The sequence below is a fragment of the Carcharodon carcharias genome, chromosome 16 (assembly GCF_017639515.1).
Source record: "Carcharodon carcharias isolate sCarCar2 chromosome 16, sCarCar2.pri, whole genome shotgun sequence".
Taxonomy (NCBI): domain Eukaryota; kingdom Metazoa; phylum Chordata; class Chondrichthyes; order Lamniformes; family Lamnidae; genus Carcharodon; species Carcharodon carcharias.
The window spans coordinates 61,361,883-61,381,207 of NC_054482.1; the positions used below are offsets into that span (position 1 = coordinate 61,361,883).

Genomic DNA, 19,325 nt, shown 5'->3' on the forward strand with positions numbered 1-19,325 from the left:
TCCTTCTCTCTCTCTCATTTTTTGTCTCTCTCTCTCTTTCAGATTTGGTGTCTCAGATTCGGTTTATCTCTCTCAGATTCAGTGTCTCTCTCTCTCTCAGATTTGGTGTTGCTGTCTTTCTCTCCCTGATTCGGTGTTGGTGTCTCTCTCTCTCTCAGATTCTGTCTCTCTCTCAAACTCTGTGTCTCTCTCCCTCTCTCAGATTCTGTGTGTCTCTCTCTCACAGAACCTCTCTCTCTCAGATTCTCCACCTCTCTCTCTGATTCTCCTCTCTCTCAGGTTCTGTGTCCTTCTCTCTCTCTCATTTTTTGTCTCTCTCTCTCTCTCTCTCAGATTTGGTGTTGGTGTCTCTCTTTCTCTCTCAGATTCGGTGTTGGTATCTCTCTCTCAGATTCGGTGTTTGTATCTCTCTCTCTCAGATTCGGTGTTGGTATCTCTCTCTCTCTCTCTCAGATTTGGTGTTGGTGTCTCATTCTCTCTCAGATTCGTTTTGGTGTCTCTCTCAGATTCGCTGTTGGTGTCTCTCTCTCTCAGATTTGGTGTCTCTCTCTGTTTCTCTTTAGATTAGGTGTTTCTCAGTTTCTCTTTAGATTCGGTGTCTCTCTCTCTCTCAGATTCTGTCTCTCTCTCGGATTCTGTCTCTCTCTCGGGCTCTGCGTCTCCCTCTCGGACTCTGCGTCTCTCTCTCTCGGACTCTGCGTCTCTCTCTCTCGGACTCTGCGTCTCTCTCTCTCGGAGTCTGCGTCTCTCTCTCTCGGACTCTGCGTCTCTCTCTCTCTCTCTCGGACTCTGCGTCTCTCTCTCTCTCTCTCGGACTCTGTGTCTCTCTCTCTCGGACTCTGCGTCTCTCTCTCTCGGACTCTGCGTCTCTCTCTCGGACTCTGCGTCTCTCTCTCAGACTCTGTGCCTCTCTCCCTCTCACAGATTCGGTGTCTCTCTCTCTTTCTCTCCGATTCATTGTGTCTCCTTCTCTCCCAGATTCGGTGTCTCTGTCTCTCTCTCTCTCAGATTTGGTGTTGCTGTCTTTCTCTGATTCGGTGTTGGTGTCTCTCTCTCTCAGATTCTGTCTCTCTCTCAGACTCTGTGTCTCTCGCTCTCTCTCAGAATCTGTGTGTGTCTCTCTCTCACAGACTCTCTCTCTCAGATTCTCTCTTTCAGATTCTCCTCTCTCTCAGGTTCTGTGTCCTCTCTCTCTCAGATTTTGTCTCTCTCACTCTCTCAGATTTGGTGTCTCTCTCTCTCAGATATGGTGTCAGTTTCTCTTTCTCTCAGGTTTGGTGTTGGGGTCTCTCTCAGATTTGGTGTTGGTGTCTCTCTCTCTCAGATTTGGTGTTGGTGTCTCTCTTTCTCTCTCAGATTTGGTGTCTCTCTCAGATTCGGTGTCTCTCTCTCTCAAATTCAGTGTCTCTCTCAGTTTCTCTTTAGATTCGGTGTCTCTCTCAGATTCTGTCTCTCTCTCAGACTCTGCGTCTCTCTCTCTCAGACTCTGCGTCACTCTCTCGCAGACTCTGCGTCTCTCTCTCAGACTCTGCGTCTCTCTCTCTCAGACTCTGCGTCTCTCCCTCTCTCTCAAACTCTGCGTCTCTCCTCTCTCTCAGACTCTGCGTCTCTCTCTCTCAGATACTGCATCTCTCTCTCTCAGACTCGCGTCCCTCTCTCTCAGACTCTGCATCTCTCTCAGACTCTGCGTCTCTCTCTCAGACACTGCGTCTCTCTCTCTCAGACACTGCGTCTCTCTCAGACACTGCGTCTCTCTCTCAGACACTGCATTTCTCCCTCTCAGACTCAGCCTCTCCCTCTCAGATGCTGCGTCTCTCTCCCTCTCACAGATTCGGTGTCTCTCTCTCTTTCTCTCTGATTCACTGCCTTTCTCTCTCTCAGATTCAGTGTCTCTCTCTCTCTCAGATTTGGTGTTGGTGTCTTTCTCTCTCTGATTCGGTGTTGGTGTCTCTCTCTCTCTCTCAGACTCTGTGTCTCTCTCTCAGACTCCGTGTCTCTCTCCCTCTCTCAGATTCTGTGTATCTCTCTCTCACAGACTCTTTCTCTCAGATTCTCCCTCTACCTCTATGATTCTCCTCTCTCTTAGGTTCTGTGTCCTCTCTCTCTCTTTCAGATTTGGTGTCTCTCTCAGATTCGGTTTCTCTCTCTCTCTCTCAGATTCAGTGTCTCTATCACTCTCTCTCAGATTTGGTATTGCTGTCTTTCTCTCTCTGATTCGGTGTTGGTGTCTCTCTCTCTCTCAGACTCTGTGTCTCTCTCTCAGACTCTGTGTCTCTCTCCCTCTCTCAGATTCTGTGTGTCTCTCTCTCACAGACTCTCTCTCTCTCAGATTCTCCCTCAGTCTCTCCGATTCTCCTCTCTCTCAGGTTCTGTGTCCTTCTCGCTCTCATTTTTTGTCTCTCTCTCTCAGATTTGCTGTCTCTCTCAGATTCGGTTTTTCTCTCTCTCTCTCTCTCTCAGATTCAGTGTCTCACTCCCTCTCTCAGATGCTGTGTGTCTCTCTCTGTCTCACTCTCTCTCTCTCTGAAATTCTATCTCTCTCTGTCTCTCTCTCTCTCTCAGATTCGGTGTCTCTCTCTCAGTTTCTCTTTAGATTAGGTGTCTCTCTCAGTTTCTCTTTAGATTCGGTGTCTCTCTCTGTTTCTCTTTAGATTCGGTGTCTCTCTCTCAGATTCTGTCTCTCTCTGATTCTGTCTCTCTCTCTCGGACTCTGCGTCTCTCTCTCGGACTCTGCGTCTCTCTCCTGGACTATGCGTCTCACTCCCGGACTCTGCGTCACTCTCCCGGACACTGCGTCTCTCTCCCGGACTCTGCGTCTCTCTCCCGGACTCTGCGTCTCTCTCCCGGACTCTGCGTCTCTCTCTCTCGGACTCTGCGTCCCTCTCTCTCTCGGACTCTGCGTCTCTCTCCCGGACTCTGCGTCACTCTCTCGGACTCTGCGTCTCTCTCCCGGACTCTGCGTCTCTCTCCCGGACTCTGCGTCTCTCTCCCGGACTCTGCGTCTCTCACCCGGACTCTGCGTCTCTCTCTCTCTCTCGGACTCTGCGTCTCTCTCTCTCTCGGACTCTGCGTCTCTCTCTCAGACTCTGCGTCTCTCTCTCCCTCTCACAGATTCGGTGTCTCTCTCTCTTTCTCTCCGATTCACTGTGTCTCTCTTTCTCTCAGATTCGGTGTCTCTCTCTCTCCCTCTCTCAGATTTGGTGTTGCTGTCTTTCTCTCTCTGATTCGGTGTTGCTGTCTCTCTCTCTCTCAGATACTGTCTCTCTCTCAGAATCTGTGTCTCTCTCCCTCTCTCAGAATATGTGTCTCTCTCTCTCTCACAGATTCTCTCCCTCAGATTCTCTCTCTCAGATTCTCCTCTCTCTCAGGTTCTGTGTCCTTCTCCCTCTCTCTCAGATTTTGTCTCTCCCACTCTCTTAGACTCTGCGTCTCTCTCTCTCTGAGACTCTGCATCTCTCTCTCTCTCAGACTCTGCATCACTCTCTCTCTCTCTCTGACTCTGCGTCTCTCTCTCTCAGACTCTGTGTGTCTCTCAGACACTGCATCTCTCTCTCTCTCAGACACTGCGTCTCTCCATCTCAGGCACTGCGTCTCTCCCTCTAAGACACTGCCTCTCCCACTCAGACTCTGCCTATCACTCTCAGACTCTGCCTCTCACTCTCAGACTCTGTGTATCTCTCCCTCTCACAGATTCGGTGTTTCTCTCTCTTTCTCTCTGATTCACTGTCTCTCTCTCAGATTCAGTGTCTTTCTCTCTCTCTCTCAGATTTGGTGTTGCTGTCTTTCTCTCTCTGATTCGGTGTTGGTGTCGCTCTCTCAGATTCTGTCTCTCTCTCAGACTCTGTGTCTCTCTCCCTCTCTCAGATTATGTGTGTCTCTCTCTCACAGACTCTTTCCCTCAGATTCTCCCTCTCTCTCTCCGATTCTCCTCTCTCTCAGGTTCTGTGCCCGTCTCTCTCTCTCATTTTTTGTCTCTCTCTCTCTCAGATTTGGTGTCTCTCTCAGATTCGGTTTATCTCTCTCTCTCAGATTCAGTGTCTCTCTCTCTCTCAGATTTGGTGTTGCTGTCTTTCTCTCCTTGATTCGGTGTTGGTGTCTCTCTCTCTCTCAGATTCTGTCTGTCTCTCAGACTCTGTGTCTCTCTCCCTCTCTCAGATTCTGTGCGTCTCTCTCTCAGACTCTCTCAGATTCTCCCTCTCTCTCTCCGATTCTCCTCTCTCTCAGGATCTGTGTCCATCTCTCGCTTTTTTTTTTGTCTCTTTCTCTCTCTCAGATTTGGTGTTGGTGTTTTTCTTTCTCTCTCAGATTCGGTGTTGGTGTCTCTCTTTCTCTCTCAGATTCGGTGTTGGTATCTCTCTCACTCTAAGGTTCAGTGTTGGTATCTCTCTCTCTCTCTCGGATTTGGTGTCTCTCTTTCTCTCTCAGGTTCGTTGTTTGTGTCTCTCTCTCTCTCTCGAATTCGTTGTTGGTGTCTCTCTCTCTCAGATTCGGTATCTCTCTCTCAGTTTCTCTTCAGATTAGGTGTCTCTCTCTCAGTTTCTCTTTAGATTCGGTGTCTCTCTCTCTCTCAGATTCGCTGTTGGTGTCTCTCTCAGATTCGGTGTCTCTCTCTCTCAGTTTCTCTTTAGATTAGTTGTCTCCCTCTCAGTTTCTCTTTAGATTCGGTCTCTCTCAGATTCTGTCTCTCTCAGATTCTGTCTCTCTCTCTCGGACTCAACATCTCTCTCTCGGACTCTGCGTCTCTCTACCGGACTCTGCGTCTCTCTACCGGACTCTGTGTCACTCTCTCGGACTCTGCGTCTCTCTCCCGGACTCTGCGTCTCTCTCCCGGACTCTGCGTCTCTCTCTCTCGGACTCTGCGTCTCTCTCTCTCTCGGACTCTGCGTCTCTCTCTCAGACTCTGCGTCTCTCTCTCCCTCTCACAGATTCGGTGTCTCTCTCTCTTGCTCTCCAATTCACTGTGTCTCTCTTTCTCTCAGATTCGGTGTCTCTCTCTCCCTCTCTCAGATTTGGTGTTGCTGTCTTTCTCTGATTCGGTGTTGCTGTCTCTCTCTCTCTCAGATACTGTCTCTCTCTCAGACTCTGTGTCTCTCTCCCTCTCTCAGAATCTGTGTCTCTCTCGCTCTCACAGACTCTCTCTGTCAGATTCTCTCAAATTCTGCTCTCTCTCAGGTTCTGTGTCCTTTTCTCTCTCTCTCTCTCTCTCAGATTATGTCTCTCTCACTCTCTCAGATTCAGTGCCTCTCTCTCAGATACTGTCTCTCAGACTCTGCGTGTCTCTCTCTCTCAGACTCTGTGTGTCTCTCTCTCAGACACTGCATCTCTCTCTCTCTCAGACACTGCGTCTCTCCCTCTCGGACACTGCCTCTCCCACTCAGACTCTGCCTCTCACTCCCAGACTCTGCCTCTCACTCTCCGTCTCTGTGTATCTCTCCCTCTCACAGATTCGGTGTTTCTCTCTCTTTCTCTCTGATTCACTGTCTCTCTCTCAGATTCAGTGTCTTTCTCTCTCTCACTCTCTCAGAATTGGTGTTGCTGTCTTTCTCTCTCTGATTCGGTGTTGATGTCTCTCTCTCTCTCAGATTCTGTCTCTCTCTCAAACTCTGTGTCTCTCTCCCTCTCTCAGATTCTGTGTGTCTCTCTCTCACAGAACCTCTCTCTCTCAGATTCTCCACCTGTCTCTCTGATTCTCCTCTCTCTCAGGTTCTGTGTCCTTCTCTCTCTCTCATTTTTTGTCTCTCTCTCTCTCTCTCAGATTTGGTGTTGGTGTCTCTCTTTCTCTCTCAGATTCGGTGTTGGTATCTCTCTCTCAGATTCGGTGTTTGTATCTCTCTCTCTCAGATTCGGTGTTGGTATCTCTCTCTCTCTCTCTCAGATTTGGTGTTGGTGTCTCATTCTCTCTCAGATTCGTTTTGGTGTCTCTCTCTCTCAGATTCGCTGTTGGTGTCTCTCTCTCTCAGATTTGGTGTCTCTCTCTGTTTCTCTTTAGATTAGGTGTTTCTCAGTTTCTCTTTAGATTCGGTGTCTCTCTCTCTCTCAGATTCTGTCTCTCTCTCGGATTCTGTCTCTCTCTCGGGCTCTGCGTCTCCCTCTCGGACTCTGCGTCTCTCTCTCTCGGACTCTGCGTCTCTCTCTCTCGGACTCTGCGTCTCTCTCTCTCGGACTCTGCGTCTCTCTCTCTCGGACTCTGCGTCTCTCTCTCTCTCTCTCGGACTCTGCGTCTCTCTCTCTCTCTCTCGGACTCTGTGTCTCTCTCTCTCGGACTCTGCGTCTCTCTCTCTCGGACTCTGCGTCTCTCTCTCGGACTCTGCGTCTCTCTCTCAGACTCTGTGCCTCTCTCCCTCTCACAGATTCGGTGTCTCTCTCTCTTTCTCTCCGATTCATTGTGTCTCCTTCTCTCCCAGATTCGGTGTCTCTGTCTCTCTCTCTCTCAGATTTGGTGTTGCTGTCTTTCTCTGATTCGGTGTTGGTGTCTCTCTCTCTCAGATTCTGTCTCTCTCTCAGACTCTGTGTCTCTCGCTCTCTCTCAGAATCTGTGTGTGTCTCTCTCTCACAGACTCTCTCTCTCAGATTCTCTCTTTCAGATTCTCCTCTCTCTCAGGTTCTGTGTCCTCTCTCTCTCAGATTTTGTCTCTCTCACTCTCTCAGATTTGGTGTCTCTCTCTCTCAGATATGGTGTCAGTTTCTCTTTCTCTCAGGTTTGGTGTTGGGGTCTCTCTCAGATTTGGTGTTGGTGTCTCTCTCTCTCAGATTTGGTGTTGGTGTCTCTCTTTCTCTCTCAGATTTGGTGTCTCTCTCAGATTCGGTGTCTCTCTCTCTCAGATTCAGTGTCTCTCTCAGTTTCTCTTTAGATTCGGTGTCTCTCTCAGATTCTGTCTCTCTCTCAGACTCTGCGTCTCTCTCTCTCAGACTCTGCGTCACTCTCTCGCAGACTCTGCGTCTCTCTCTCAGACTCTGCGTCTCTCTCTCTCAGACTCTGCGTCTCTCCCTCTCTCTCAAACTCTGCGTCTCTCCTCTCTCTCAGACTCTGCGTCTCTCTCTCTCAGATACTGCATCTCTCTCTCTCAGACTCGCGTCCCTCTCTCTCAGACTCTGCATCTCTCTCAGACTCTGCGTCTCTCTCTCAGACACTGCGTCTCTCTCTCTCAGACACTGCGTCTCTCTCAGACACTGCGTCTCTCTCTCAGACACTGCATTTCTCCCTCTCAGACTCAGCCTCTCCCTCTCAGATGCTGCGTCTCTCTCCCTCTCACAGATTCGGTGTCTCTCTCTCTTTCTCTCTGATTCACTGCCTTTCTCTCTCTCAGATTCAGTGTCTCTCTCTCTCTCAGATTTGGTGTTGGTGTCTTTCTCTCTCTGATTCGGTGTTGGTGTCTCTCTCTCTCTCTCTCAGACTCTGTGTCTCTCTCTCAGACTCCGTGTCTCTCTCCCTCTCTCAGATTCTGTGTATCTCTCTCTCACAGACTCTTTCTCTCAGATTCTCCCTCTACCTCTATGATTCTCCTCTCTCTTAGGTTCTGTGTCCTCTCTCTCTCTTTCAGATTTGGTGTCTCTCTCAGATTTGGTTTCTCTCTCTCTCTCTCAGATTCAGTGTCTCTATCACTCTCTCTCAGATTTGGTATTGCTGTCTTTCTCTCTCTGATTCGGTGTTGGTGTCTCTCTCTCTCTCAGACTCTGTGTCTCTCTCTCAGACTCTGTGTCTCTCTCCCTCTCTCAGATTCTGTGTGTCTCTCTCTCACAGACTCTCTCTCTCTCAGATTCTCCCTCAGTCTCTCCGATTCTCCTCTCTCTCAGGTTCTGTGTCCTTCTCGCTCTCATTTTTTGTCTCTCTCTCTCAGATTTGCTGTCTCTCTCAGATTCGGTTTTTCTCTCTCTCTCTCTCTCTCAGATTCAGTGTCTCACTCCCTCTCTCAGATGCTGTGTGTCTCTCTCTGTCTCACTCTCTCTCTCTCTGAAATTCTATCTCTCTCTGTCTCTCTCTCTCTCTCAGATTCGGTGTCTCTCTCTCAGTTTCTCTTTAGATTAGGTGTCTCTCTCAGTTTCTCTTTAGATTCGGTGTCTCTCTCTCAGTTTCTCTTTAGATTCGGTGTGTCTCTCTCAGATTCTGTCTCTCTCTGATTCTGTCTCTCTCTCTCGGACTCTGCGTCTCTCTCTCGGACTCTGCGTCTCTCTCCTGGACTATGCGTCTCACTCCCGGACTCTGCGTCACTCTCCCGGACACTGCGTCTCTCTCCCGGACTCTGCGTCTCTCTCCCGGACTCTGCGTCTCTCTCCCGGACTCTGCGTCTCTCTCTCTCGGACTCTGCATCCCTCTCTCTCTCGGACTCTGCGTCTCTCTCCCGGACTCTGCGTCACTCTCTCGGACTCTGCGTCTCTCTCCCGGACTCTGCGTCTCTCTCCCGGACTCTGCGTCTCTCTCCCGGACTCTGCGTCTCTCACCCGGACTCTGCGTCTCTCTCTCTCTCTCGGACTCTGCGTCTCTCTCTCTCTCGGACTCTGCGTCTCTCTCTCAGACTCTGCGTCTCTCTCTCCCTCTCACAGATTCGGTGTCTCTCTCTCTTTCTCTCCGATTCACTGTGTCTCTCTTTCTCTCAGATTCGGTGTCTCTCTCTCTCCCTCTCTCAGATTTGGTGTTGCTGTCTTTCTCTCTCTGATTCGGTGTTGCTGTCTCTCTCTCTCTCTCAGATACTGTCTCTCTCTCAGAATCTGTGTCTCTCTCCCTCTCTCAGAATATGTGTCTCTCTCTCTCTCACAGATTCTCTCCCTCAGATTCTCTCTCTCAGATTCTCCTCTCTCTCAGGTTCTGTGTCCTTCTCCCTCTCTCTCAGATTTTGTCTCTCCCACTCTCTTAGACTCTGCGTCTCTCTCTCTCTGAGACTCTGCATCTCTCTCTCTCTCAGACTCTGCATCACTCTCTCTCTCTCTCTGACTCTGCGTCTCTCTCTCTCAGACTCTGTGTGTCTCTCAGACACTGCATCTCTCTCTCTCTCAGACACTGCGTCTCTCCATCTCAGGCACTGCGTCTCTCCCTCTAAGACACTGCCTCTCCCACTCAGACTCTGCCTATCACTCTCAGACTCTGCCTCTCACTCTCAGACTCTGTGTATCTCTCCCTCTCACAGATTCGGTGTTTCTCTCTCTTTCTCTCTGATTCACTGTCTCTCTCTCAGATTCAGTGTCTTTCTCTCTCTCTCTCAGATTTGGTGTTGCTGTCTTTCTCTCTCTGATTCGGTGTTGGTGTCTCTCTCTCAGATTCTGTCTCTCTCTCAGACTCTGTGTCTCTCTCCCTCTCTCAGATTATGTGTGTCTCTCTCTCACAGACTCTTTCCCTCAGATTCTCCCTCTCTCTCTCCGATTCTCCTCTCTCTCAGGTTCTGTGCCCGTCTCTCTCTCTCATTTTTTGTCTCTCTCTCTCTCAGATTTGGTGTCTCTCTCAGATTCGGTTTATCTCTCTCTCTCAGATTCAGTGTCTCTCTCTCTCTCAGATTTGGTGTTGCTGTCTTTCTCTCCTTGATTCGGTGTTGGTGTCTCTCTCTCTCTCAGATTCTGTCTGTCTCTCAGACTCTGTGTCTCTCACCCTCTCTCAGATTCTGTGCGTCTCTCTCTCAGACTCTCTCAGATTCTCCCTCTCTCTCTCCGATTCTCCTCTCTCTCAGGATCTGTGTCCATCTCTCGCTTTTTTTTTTGTCTCTTTCTCTCTCTCAGATTTGGTGTTGGTGTTTTTCTTTCTCTCTCAGATTCGGTGTTGGTGTCTCTCTTTCTCTCTCAGATTCGGTGTTGGTATCTCTCTCACTCTAAGGTTCAGTGTTGGTATCTCTCTCTCTCTCTCGGATTTGGTGTCTCTCTTTCTCTCTCAGGTTCGTTGTTTGTGTCTCTCTCTCTCTCTCGAATTCGTTGTTGGTGTCTCTCTCTCTCAGATTCGGTATCTCTCAGTTTCTCTTCAGATTAGGTGTCTCTCTCTGTTTCTCTTTAGATTCGGTGTCTCTCTCTCTCTCAGATTCGCTGTTGGTGTCTCTCTCAGATTCGGTGTCTCTCTCTCTCAGTTTCTCTTTAGATTAGTTGTCTCCCTCTCAGTTTCTCTTTAGATTCGGTCTCTCTCTCAGATTCTGTCTCTCTCAGATTCTGTCTCTCTCTCTCGGACTCAACATCTCTCTCTCGGACTCTGCGTCTCTCTACCGGACTCTGCGTCTCTCTACCGGACTCTGTGTCACTCTCTCGGACTCTGCGTCTCTCTCCCGGACTCTGCGTCTCTCTCCCGGACTCTGCGTCTCTCTCTCTCGGACTCTGCGTCTCTCTCTCTCTCGGACTCTGCGTCTCTCTCTCAGACTCTGCGTCTCTCTCTCCCTCTCACAGATTCGGTGTCTCTCTCTCTTGCTCTCCAATTCACTGTGTCTCTCTTTCTCTCAGATTCGGTGTCTCTCTCTCCCTCTCTCAGATTTGGTGTTGCTGTCTTTCTCTGATTCGGTGTTGCTGTCTCTCTCTCTCTCAGATACTGTCTCTCTCTCAGACTCTGTGTCTCTCTCCCTCTCTCAGAATCTGTGTCTCTCTCGCTCTCACAGACTCTCTCTGTCAGATTCTCTCAAATTCTGCTCTCTCTCAGGTTCTGTGTCCTTTTCTCTCTCTCTCTCTCTCTCAGATTATGTCTCTCTCACTCTCTCAGATTCAGTGTCTCTCTCTCAGATACTGTCTCTCAGACTCTGCGTCTCTCTCTCTCTCAGACTCTGTGTGTCTCTCTCTCAGACACTGCATCTCTCTCTCTCTCAGACACTGCGTCTCTCCCTCTCGGACACTGCCTCTCCCACTCAGACTCTGCCTCTCACTCCCAGACACTGCCTCTCCCTCTCAGTCTCTGTGTATCTCACCCTCTCACAGATTCAGTGTCTCTCTCTCTTTCTCTCTGATTCACTGTCTCTCTCTCAGATTCAGTGTCTTTCTCTCTCTCTCTCTCTCTCAGATTTGGTGTTGCTGTCTTTGGCACTGATTCGGTGTTGATGTCTCTCTCTCAGACTGTGTCTCTCTCCCTCTCTCAGATTATGTGTGTCTCTCTCTCACAGACTCTTTCTCTCAGATTCTCCCTCTCTCTCTCCGATTCTCCTCTCTCTCAGGTTCTGTGTCCTTCTCTCTCTCTCATTTATTGTCTCTCTCTCTCTTTCAGATTTGGTGTCTCGCTCAGATTCGGTTTATCTCTCTCTCTCTCAGATTCAGTGTCTCTCTCTCTCTCAGATTTGGTGTTGCTGTCTTTCTCTCCCTGATTCGATGTTGGTGTCTCTCTCTCTCTCTGATTCTGTCTCTCTCTCAGACTCTGTGTCTCTCTCCCTCTCTCAGATTCTGTGTATCTCTCTCTCACAGACTCTTTCTCTCAGATTCTCCCTCTACCTCTCCGATTCTCCTCTCTCTTAGGTTCTGTGTCCTCTCTCTATCTTTCAGATTTGGTGTCTCTCTCAGATTCGGTTTCTCTCTCTCTTTCTCAGATTCAGTGTCTCTCTCTCTCTCTCTCTCAGATTTGGTATTGCTGTCTTTCTCTCTCTGATTCGGTGTTGGTGTCTCTCTCGCTCTCTCAGACTCTGTGTCTCTCTCTCAGACTCTGTGTCTCTCTCCCTCTCTCAGATTCTGTGTGTCTCTCTCTCACAGACTCTCTCTCTCTCAGATTCTCCCTCACTCTCTCCGATTCTCCTCTCTCTCAGGTTCTGTGTCCTTCTCGCTCTCATTTTTTCTCTCTCTCTCTCAGATTTGCTGTCTCTCTCAGATTCGGTTTCTCTCTCTCTCTCTCTCAGATTCAGTGTCTCGCTCCCTCTCTCAGATGCTGTGTGTCTCTCTCTGTCTCTCTCACTCTCTCTCTCTCTGAAATTCTATCTCTCTCTGTCTCTCTCTCTCTCTCAGATTCGGTGTCTCTCAGTTTCTCTTTAGATTCGGTGTCTCTCTCTCAGTTTCTCTTTAGATTCGGTGTCTCTCTCTCAGATTCTGTCTCTCTCTGATTCTGTCTCTCTCTCTCGGACTCCGCATCTCTCTCTTGGACTCTGCGTCTCTCTCCTGGACTATGCGTCTCTCTCCCGGACTCTGCGTCACTCTCCCGGACACTGCATCTCTCTCCCGGACTCTGCGTCTCTTTCCCGGACTCTGCGTCTCTCTCCCGGACTCTGCGTCTCTCTCTCTCGGACTCTACGTCTCTCTCTTTCTCGGACTCTGCGTCTCTCTCTCTCAGACTCTGCGTCTCTCTCTCCCTCTCACAGATTCGGTGTCTCTCTCTCTTTCCGATTCACTGTGTCTCTCTTTCTCTCAGATTCGGTGTCTCTCTCTCTCCCTCTCTCAGATTTGGTGTTGCTGTCTTTCTCTCTCTGATTCGGTGTTGCTGTCTCTCTCTCTCTCAGATACTGTCTCTCTCTCAGAATCTGTGTCTCTCTCCCTCTCTCAGAATATGTGTCTCTCTCTCACAGATTCTCTCCCTCAGATTCTCTCTCTCAGATTCTCCTCTCTCTCAGGTTCTGTGTCCTTCTCCCTCTCTCTCTCTCAGATTTTGTCTCTCCCACTCTCTTAGACTCTGCGTCTCTCTCTCTCTGAGACTCTGCATCTCTCTCTCTCTCAGACTCTGCATCACTCTCTCTCTCTCTCTGACTCTGCGTCTCTCTCTCTCAGACTCTGTGTGTATCTCAGACACTGCATCTCTCTCTCTCTCAGACACTGCGTCTCTCCATCTCAGACACTGCGTCTCTCCCTCTAAGACACTGCCTCTCCCACTCAGACTCTGCCTATCACTCTCAGACTCTGCCTCTCACTCTCAGACTCTGTGTATCTCTCCCTCTCACAGATTCGGTGTTTCTCTCTCTTTCTCTCTGATTCACTGTCTCTCTCTCAGATTCAGTGTCTTTCTCTCTCTCTCTCAGATTTGGTGTTGCTGTCTTTCTCTGATTCGGTGTTGGTGTCTCTCTCTCAGATTCTGTCTCTCTCTCAGACTCTGTGTCTCTCTCCCTCTCTCAGATTATGTGTGTCTCTCTCTCACAGACTCTTTCCCTCAGATTCTCCCTCTCTCTCTCCGATTCTCCTCTCTCTCAGGTTCTGTGCCCGTCTCTCTCTCTCATTTTTTGTCTCTCTCTCTCTCAGATTTGGTGTCTCTCTCAGATTCGGTTTATCTCTCTCTCTCAGATTCAGTGTCTCTCTCTCTCTCAGATTTGGTGTTGCTGTCTTTCTCTCCTTGATTCGGTGTTGGTGTCTCTCTCTCTCTCAGATTCTGTCTGTCTCTCAGACTCTGTGTCTCTCTCCCTCTCTCAGATTCTGTGCGTCTCTCTCTCAGACTCTCTCAGATTCTCCCTCTCTCTCTCCGATTCTCCTCTCTCTCAGGATCTGTGTCCATCTCTCGCTCTTTTTTTTTGTCACTTTCTCTCTCTCAGATTTGGTGTTGGTGTCTCTCTTTCTCTCTCAGATTCGGTGTTGGTGTCTCTCTTTCTCTCTCAGATTCGGTGTTGGTATCTCTCTCACTCTAAGGTTCAGTGTTGGTATCTCTCTCTCTCGGATTTGGTGTCTCTCTTTCTCTCTCAGGTTCGTTGTTTGTGTCTCTCTCTCTCTCTCGAATTCGTTGTTGGTGTCTCTCTCTCTCAGATTCGGTATCTCTCTCTCAGTTTCTCTTCAGATTAGTTGTCTCTCTCTCAGTTTCTCTTTAGATTCGGTGTCTCTCTCTCTCTCAGATTCGCTGTTGGTGTCTCTCTCAGATTCGGTGTCTCTCTCTCTCAGTTTCTCTTTAGATTAGTTGTCTCCCTCTCAGTTTCTCTTTAGATTCGGTCTCTCTCTCAGATTCTGTCTCTCTCAGATTCTGTCTCTCTCTCTCGGACTCAACATCTCTCTCTCGGACTCTGCGTCTCTCTCCTGGACTCTGCGTCTCTCTACCGGACTCTGCGTCACTCTCTCGGACTCTGCGTCTCTCTCCCGGACTCTGCGTCTCTCTCCCGGACTCTGCGTCTCTCTCTCTCGGACTCTGCGTCTCTCTCTCTCTCGGACTCTGCGTCTCTCTCTCAGACTCTGCGTCTCTCTCTCCCTCTCACAGATTCGGTGTCTCTCTCTCTTGCTCTCCAATTCACTGTGTCTCTCTTTCTCTCAGATTCGGTGTCTCTCTCTCCCTCTCTCAGATTTGGTGTTGCTGTCTTTCTCTGATTCGGTGTTGCTGTCTCTCTCTCTCTCAGATACTGTCTCTCTCTCAGACTCTGTGTCTCTCTCCCTCTCTCAGAATCTGTGTCTCTCTCGCTCTCACAGACTCTCTCTGTCAGATTCTCTCAAATTCTGCTCTCTCTCAGGTTCTGTGTCCTTTTCTCTCTCTCTCTCTCTCTCAGATTATGTCTCTCTCACTCTCTCAGATTCAGTGTCTCTCTCTCAGATACTGTCTCTCAGACTCTGCGTCTCTCTCTCTCTCAGACTCTGTGTGTCTCTCTCTCAGACACTGCATCTCTCTCTCTCTCAGACACTGCGTCTCTCCCTCTCGGACACTGCCTCTCCCACTCAGACTCTGCCTCTCACTCCCAGACACTGCCTCTCCCTCTCAGTCTCTGTGTATCTCTCCCTCTCACAGATTCGGTGTCTCTCTCTCTTTCTCTCTGATTCACTGTCTCTCTCTCAGATTCAGTGTCTTTCTCTCTCTCTCTCTCTCTCAGATTTGGTGTTGCTGTCTTTGGCACTGATTCGGTGTTGATGTCTCTCTCTCAGACTGTGTCTCTCTCCCTCTCTCAGATTATGTGTGTCTCTCTCTCACAGACTCTTTCTCTCAGATTCTCCCTCTCTCTCTCCGATTCTCCTCTCTCTCAGGTTCTGTGTCCTTCTCTCTCTCTCATTTATTGTCTCTCTCTCTCTTTCAGATTTGGTGTCTCGCTCAGATTCGGTTTATCTCTCTCTCTCTCAGATTCAGTGTCTCTCTCTCTCTCAGATTTGGTGTTGCTGTCTTTCTCTCCCTGATTCGATGTTGGTGTCTCTCTCTCTCTCTGATTCTGTCTCTCTCTCAGACTCTGTGTCTCTCTCCCTCTCTCAGATTCTGTGTATCTCTCTCTCACAGACTCTTTCTCTCAGATTCTCCCTCTACCTCTCCGATTCTCCTCTCTCTTAGGTTCTGTGTCCTCTCTCTATCTTTCAGATTTGGTGTCTCTCTCAGATTCGGTTTCTCTCTCTCTTTCACAGATTCAGTGTCTCTCTCTCTCTCTCTCTCAGATTTGGTATTGCTGTCTTTCTCTCTCTGATTCGGTGTTGGTGTCTCTCTCGCTCTCTCAGACTCTGTGTCTCTCTCTCAGACTCTGTGTCTCTCTCCCTCTCTCAGATTCTGTGTGTCTCTCTCTCACAGACTCTCTCTCTCTCAGATTCTCCCTCACTCTCTCCGATTCTCCTCTCTCTCAGGTTCTGTGTCCTTCTCGCTCTCATTTTTTCTCTCTCTCTCTCAGATTTGCTGTCTCTCTCAGATTCGGTTTCTCTCTCTCTCTCTCAGATTCAGTGTCTCGCTCCCTCTCTCAGATGCTGTGTGTCTCTCTCTGTCTCTCTCACTCTCTCTCTCTCTGAAATTCTATCTCTCTCTGTCTCTCTCTCTCTCTCAGATTCGGTGTCTCTCAGTTTCTCTTTAGATTCGGTGTCTCTCTCTCAGTTTCTCTTTAGATTCAGTGTCTCTCTCTCAGATTCTGTCTCTCTCTGATTCTGTCTCTCTCTCTCGGACTCCGCATCTCTCTCTTGGACTCTGCGTCTCTCTCCTGGACTATGCGTCTCTCTCCCGGACTCTGCGTCACTCTCCCGGACACTGCATCTCTCTCCCGGACTCTGCGTCTCTTTCCCGGACTCTGCGTCTCTCTCCCGGACTCTGCGTCTCTCTCCCGGACTCTGCGTCTCTCTCTCTCGGACTCTACGTCTCTCTCTCTCTCGGACTCTGCGTCTCTCTCTCTCAGACTCTGCGTCTCTCTCTCCCTCTCACAGATTCGGTGTCTCTCTCTCTTTCTCTCCGATTCACTGTGTCTCTCTTTCTCTCAGATTCGGTGTCTCTCTCTCTCCCTCTCTCTGATTCGGTGTTGCTGTCTCTCTCTCTCTCAGATACTGTCTCTCTCTCAGAATCTGTGTCTCTCTCCCTCTCTCAGAATCTGTCTCTCTCTCTCTCACAGATTCTCTCCCTCAGATTCACTCTCTCAGACTCTCCTCTCTCTCAGGTTCTGTGTCCTCTCTCTCTCTCTCTCAGATTTTGTCTCGCCCACTCTCTTAGATTCAGTGTCTCTCTCTCAGATTCTGTCTCTCAGACTCTGCGTCTCTCTCTCTCTCTCTCAGAATCTGCTTCTCTCTCTCAGACTCTGCGTCTCTCCCTCTCTCTCAGACTCTGCGTCTTTCTCTCTCTCTCAGACTCTGCGTCTCTCTCTCTCAGACTCTGCGTCTCTCTCTCTCTGAGACTCTGCATCTCTCTCTCTCAGACCCTGCATCACTCTCTCTCTCTCTCAGACTCTGCGTCTCTCCATCTCAGACACTGCGTCTCTCCCTCTAAGACACTGCCTCTCCCACTCAGACTCTGCCTATCACTCTCAGACTCTGCCTCTCACTCTCAGACTCTGTGTATCTCTCTCTCTCACAGATTCGGTGTTTCTCTCTCTTTCTCTCTGATTCACTGTCTCTCTCTCAGATTCAGTGTCTTTCTCTCTCTGTCTCAGATTTGGTGTTGCTGTCTTTGTCTCTCTGATTCGGTGTTGGTGTCTCTCTCTGTCTCAGATTCTGTCTCTCTCTCAGACTCTGTGTCTCTCTCCCTCTCTCAGATTATGTGTGTCTCTCTCTCACAGACACTTTCCCTCAGATTCTCCCTCTCTCTCTCCGACTCACCTCTCTCTCAGGTTCTGTGCCCTTCTATCTCTCTCATTTTTTGTCTCTCTCTCAGATTTGGTGTCTCTCTCTCAGATTCTGTCTCTCTCTGATTCTGTCTCTCTCTCTCAGACTCTGTGTCTCTCTCTTGGACTCTGCGTCTCTCTCCCGGACTCTGCGTCACTCTCTCGGACTCTGCGTCTCTCTCCCGGACTCTGCGTCTCTCTCCCGGACGCTGCATCTCTCTCCCGGACTCTGCGTCTCTCTCCCGGACTCTGCGTCTCTCTCTCTCGGACTCTGCGTCTCTCTCTCTCTCGGACTCTGCGTCTCTCTCTCAGACTCTGCGTCTCTCTCTCCCTCTCACAGATTCGGTGTCTCTCTCTCTTTCTCTCCGATTCACTGTGTCTCTCTTTCTCTCAGATTCGGTGTCTCTCTCTCTCCCTCTCTCAGATTTGGTGTTGCTGTCTTTCTCTCTCTGATTCGGTGTTGCTGTCTCTCTCTCTCTCAGATACTGTCTCTCTCTCAGACTCTGTGTCTCTCTCCCTCTCTCAGAATCTGTGTCTCTCTCTCTCTCACAGCTTCTCTCCCTCAGATTCTCTCTCTCAGATTCTTCTCTCTCTCAGGTTCTGTGTCCTTCTCTCTCTCTCAGATTTTGTCTCTCCCACTCTCTTAGATTCAGTGTCTCTCTCTCAGATTCTGTCTCTCAGACTCTGCGTCTCTCTCTCCCTCAGACTCTGCGCCTCTCTCTCAGACTCTGCGTCTCTCCCTCTCTCTCAGACTCTGCGTCTTTCTCTCTCGCTCAGACTCTGCGTCTCTCTCTCTCTCTCCCAGACTCTGCGTCTCTCTCTCTCTGAGACTCTGCATCTCTCTCTCTCTCAGACTCTGCATCACTCTCTCTCTCTCTCTGACTCTGCGTCTCTCTCTCTCAGACCTCTGTGTGTCTCTCAGACATTGCATCTCTCTCTCTCTCAGACACTGCGTCTCTCCATCTCAGACACTGCGTCTCTCCTTCTAAGACACTGCGTCGCCCACTCAGACTCTGCCTATCACTCTCAGACTCTGCCTTTCACTCTCAGACTCTGTGTATCTCTCCCTCTCACAGATTCGGTGTTTCTCTCTCTTTCTCTCTGATTCACTGTCTCTCTCTCAGATTCAGTGTCTTTCTCTCTCTCTCTCAGATTTGGTGTTGCTGTCTTTGTCTCTCTGATTCGGTGTTGGTGTCACTCTCTCTCTCAGATTCTGTCTCTCTCTCAGACTCTGTGTCTCTCTCCCTCTCTCAGATTATGTGTGTCTCTCTCTCACAGACTCTTTCCCTCAGATTCTACCTCTCTCTCTCCGATTCTCCTCTCTCTCAGGTTCTGTGCCCGTCTCTCTCTCTCATTTTTTGTCTCTCTCTCTCTCTCTCTCTCAGATTTGGTGTTGGTGTCTCTCTTTCTCTCTCAGATTCGGTGTTGGTGTCTCTCTTTCTCTCTCAGATTCGGTGTTGGTATCTCTCTCTCTCTCTCAGATTCGGTGTTTGTATCTCTCTCTCAGATTCGGTGTTGGTATCTCTCTCCCTCTCTCTCAGATTTGGTGTTGGTGTCTCTTTCTCTCTCAGATTCGTTTTGGTGTATCTCTCTCTCAGATTCACTGTTGGTGTCTCTCTCTCAGATTCAGTTTCTCTCTCTGTTTCTCTTTAGGTGTTTCTCAGTTTCTCTTTAGATGTCTCTCTCTCAGATTCTGTCTCCCTCGGATTCTGTCTCTCTCTCGGACTCTGCGTGTTTCTCTCGGACTTTGCGTGTCTCTCTCTCGGACTCTGCGTCTCTCTCTCTCGGACTCTGCGTCTCTCTCTCTCAGACTCTGCGTCTCTCTCCCTCTCACAGATTCGGTGTCTCTCTCTCTTTCTCTCCGATTCACTATGTCTCCCTCTCTCCCAGATTCGGTGTCTCTGTCTCTCTCTCTCTCAGATTTGGTGTTGCTGTCTTTCTCTGATTCGGTGTTGGTGTCTCTCTCTCTCTCAGATTCTGTCTCTCTCTCAGACTCTGTGTCTTTCTCTCTCTCTCAGAATCTGTGTGTCTCTCTCTCTCACAGACTCTCTCTCTCAGATTCTCTCTCTCAGATTCTCCTCTCTCTCAGGTTCTGTGTGCTTCTCTCTCTCTCACAGATTTTGTCTCTCTCACTCTCTCAGATGTGGTGTCTCTCTCTCTCAGGTTCGGTGTCAGTTTTTCTCTCAGGTTTGGTGTTGGGGTCTCTCTCTCTCTCTCAGATTTGGTGTTGGTGTCTCTCTCTCAGATTTGGTGTTGGTGTCTCTCTGTCTCAGATTCGGTGTCTCTCTCTCAGATTCGGTGTCTCTCTCTCTCAGATTCAGTGTCTCTCTCAGTTTCTCTTTAGATTCGGTGTCTCTCTCAGATTCTGTCTCTCTCTCAGACTCTGCGTCTCTCGCTCTCAGACTCTGCGTCTCTCTCGCAGACTCTGCGTCTCTCTCGCAGACTCTGCGTCTCCCTCTCTCAGACTCTGCGTCTCTCCCTCTCTCTCAAACTCTGCGTCTCTCCCTC

At 49.4% G+C, this 19,325-nt stretch overlaps 1 protein-coding gene across 1 annotated transcript in view; it reads right to left on the reverse strand.

Moving 5' to 3' along the window:
* negr1 (neuronal growth regulator 1) overlaps positions 1–19,325 on the reverse strand; it is a 1,562,459-nt gene that overhangs the window by 925,518 nt on the left and 617,616 nt on the right. The window lies entirely within an intron of this gene.